This window comes from Camelus dromedarius, chromosome 11, assembly GCF_036321535.1.
Source record: "Camelus dromedarius isolate mCamDro1 chromosome 11, mCamDro1.pat, whole genome shotgun sequence".
NCBI lineage: Eukaryota > Metazoa > Chordata > Mammalia > Artiodactyla > Camelidae > Camelus > Camelus dromedarius.
Genome location: NC_087446.1, coordinates 53,264,051 through 53,266,358, shown reverse-complemented (window position 1 = coordinate 53,266,358; position 2,308 = coordinate 53,264,051). Strand labels below are relative to the sequence as shown.

The 2,308-nt window shown below is 43.1% G+C and overlaps 1 pseudogene; it reads right to left on the bottom strand.

Moving 5' to 3' along the window:
- Window positions 1-621: 621 nt before the first annotated feature.
- On the bottom strand, window positions 622-734 carry LOC116156621 (U6 spliceosomal RNA; annotated as a pseudogene).
- Between the last annotated feature and the right edge of the window lie 1,574 nt (window positions 735-2,308).

Below are 2,308 nucleotides of genomic sequence, written 5' to 3'. Positions count from 1 at the left end.
TTTTTAAAAACCATAGTCCTCAAACTGGGACCCAGGTAACTTGAGAGCACAGAGCATAGACAGCAGTAAGGGGCTCAGTTTCCAGATTCTAAACAACCACTCCTGGATGTGATCTTCCATGGGAATGGCTGACACTGAGGTGATTACTCTTTTCCAGCCTCCCCTTCCCAACAGCTCTGACCCTTCACAACAGAAAGGCATTCCTTAGTCATCCTGAACTGTTGAGAATGCATCACACCTGAGGGAGAATCTCTTGGGAGCCAAGAAAGAAACTGACAGTGCAGCACCTTATTTCATCTCCTCAACAAATTCCAGCCAGCTTCTGTGCCTTGGGCAGTGGATATCCTAGGATCAGTAGTCACAAGGGAAGTGGTGGAAGTCCTTGAAGTAACATAGTGTTTTCAATTAAAAACGAAGCTAAGCTTTTCCCGAGAGAAAAGTAGTCTATTTAACTGCCTAGTTTAGCCATTGTAGACCAGTTCTGCCAAGTGATCTTTCCATAAGTGAAATGAGCTAGATCTGGGACTCCATGTTTTTGATGAGTCTATATGCAAAGCACTTATCTGATACATAATACACCAGACAGAAATGCCATCATCTGCAACTATTTCAACTTTTTTTAAAAACATGGAACACTTCATGAATTTGCATATCATCCTTGCACAGGGGCCATGCTAATTCTCCCTGTATCGTTCCAGTTTTAGTGCATGTGCTGTATACCCTCAAGGGAGCACTCTTTCAACTTTCGATGGCCACCGCCTTACACTAACATTCACAATGTTCACAACCAGCCCAGACACTTTTCCAGCTTATCCCCTGCCAGTCCCTCCCAGGCCTCGGCCAAGCCACACTCATACTCCTAGGCACTCCTTCAGATCTGCACCTGTGTGTATGCTCATGCCGGTTCCTCCATCAGAAACACCTTTTCCTCCCATATCTGTATGTGGAATTCCTACCTAACATCTTCTTGGTCTGAAGCACTAATTAGGCATTGAGGATGCAAAATGAACACAATAGCCTCGGCCCTGTTTTCACAGGATTTAAGAGTCTAGTATGGGAGACAGACAGAAAAGCAGTGACAATATGGTATCACAGAGCTATAATGGGAACCATGAGGTGGTGGGAACCAGCAGGAGCACCCTCCCTTCACCTGGGGAGGTCAAGGAAATCTTGGAGGAAGTGGCCAGAAAGCCAGGACCCACCAATGAGCAGGCATTAACTTAACATTTTGCAGGGAGGGAAGGAGAGGACTGATCGTAGCTGAGAGAACAAAAGTGAGCTGAATTGACATTGTTAAGGCAAGTCCTTTGTGAAAAAGAAAAAAAAAAAGAGGTAAGTCCTCTGTGAAGTCAGGATTTGACCATGAGAGACACACTTACCTAACTCTAGGATCCAGACAGAAATTTTTCCCAAGTTCAATCTGTTTCATGTTTTTGAAAGCATGGTCATATTCTCTCAAAAGCCCGATTTAGAACAGGCTAAAAGTCAAGGGAGAGGTCATCTCTAGAAAAATTTTCCCTTGCTTTTTGCCAAATACAAAATATTTGAACCCCAAGCTCAACTGTGGAGGGAATGGGTAGACTTTTTATGTTGGGTTCGCCAGAAATAGTGCTCAATGAATACTCTTTAGACATCTGTGAAGAAAGTCACAGGTAGGTGGTACATGTGGTTCTGTTCTGAGGGTGGAGGAACCCTCTAAAGAAACAAGTTAATGAAATAAGAAAAGCCTCAGAAGAGAAAAACTCAGTTTCCAGGGCCAAATGAAAGGAAGAGAGTATGAGGGCTCAAGGTATCTGGCTCTCACTCCTCACTTCTGAGCCCACCCTGTACTGTCCCAAGCCAGAGGCCCTGAAAGCACCTTCATCGAGGGATGCTCAATTCTCCACTGTGTCACCACCCACACTGATCTGTTATCAAGCTATTTATTTCTGTGAAAGAGTTTCCTCTACAAATACATTAATAGAAGAGAGGTATGACAGATGTGACATCAGCCATCCAATATTTCCTATACTGGTCACAATTTGGTACCCATTAACCCTTTGTTCATTCAAAACAGAAAAACAATCAATCTTCGAGTTCTCTGATACAGTCCTTCCATGCATCATTACAATGGATTTTTATCTTATATCTCATCCTATTTTCTTAGTTGTTTATCTTCTTCAAGCACCTATATGGAGGGTTAACACTTTCTCTATGAAACTATTCACAATGGCAGTAGACTCAGGTCTCATCCATGAGGGCTTCGTTATTGAAGCATCAAAGGATGTCCTTAAAAAACACTGACTGCATATGGAAGTCACATGACATG